The sequence below is a fragment of the Oryzias melastigma genome, unplaced genomic scaffold (genome assembly GCF_002922805.2).
Source record: "Oryzias melastigma strain HK-1 unplaced genomic scaffold, ASM292280v2 sc00231, whole genome shotgun sequence".
In the NCBI taxonomy this organism is placed as follows: domain Eukaryota; kingdom Metazoa; phylum Chordata; class Actinopteri; order Beloniformes; family Adrianichthyidae; genus Oryzias; species Oryzias melastigma.
Genome location: NW_023416884.1, coordinates 156,549 through 157,381, shown reverse-complemented (window position 1 = coordinate 157,381; position 833 = coordinate 156,549).

Sequence of the window (833 nt, the reverse complement as noted above, 5' to 3'; positions counted from 1 at the left end):
CACACACATACATGTATCTGCAGACACCCTGGGTCCGCCTGCATTCTGCCGCTGGCGCTGTCTCACCCATGTGACGTCAACGCGTCATGTGACCCAAATCGAGCGGTAATTATTTGTTATTTTTATCTGGATACTTATTTTAGCTTTGTCCCAGCCCATTACTAACCCTTTAAGAGGGACGATTTATATATTTATATACGATTTATTAAATAGTTCCTGAACATGAATGAGGCTGACACTCCCCATTGACTCAATGGATAAGTGAAATGCAGAGATTTAATTATTTACACCACACATGTGATGACATACAGATTTAGAAACATAGTTAAAACTTTATGTTGGAGACCACAGAGGGAGCTGAGAATTTATGAATGAGCTAGTCAGATCTTACAGTGTCATACACAAAAATACAGAAAAATAACTGAATAAAAGTTCACAATCATTATTGGTTAATATATTAATACAAGAAGGAAGAGAGAAGTTTTTAATTGAAAGATTTGATCATAAAGCAAATAATATATATTCACACAAAAACCACAATGCTAAGTGCTGACACATACAAAATGACACTGGATTGTTGGGAAAGAATAGTCACTAAATCTTTTTGGCAGCAGAGGGTGCTGTAGAGTCCTCTGATGAGATATGCAGAGATGATGGCACCTGGTGCATTCTAGTGGAGGGAAACTCAAGACTAATGCAAAACAACACCATCCACATCCACTTCTTGAGCCCACTTTAACAGGGTTGCTGGAGCCTATCCCAGAATCACCAATTAACCTATGAAGCGTATTCTTGAAAACAGAGAGGACCCTGCTGGGATTCTAACTAAAACC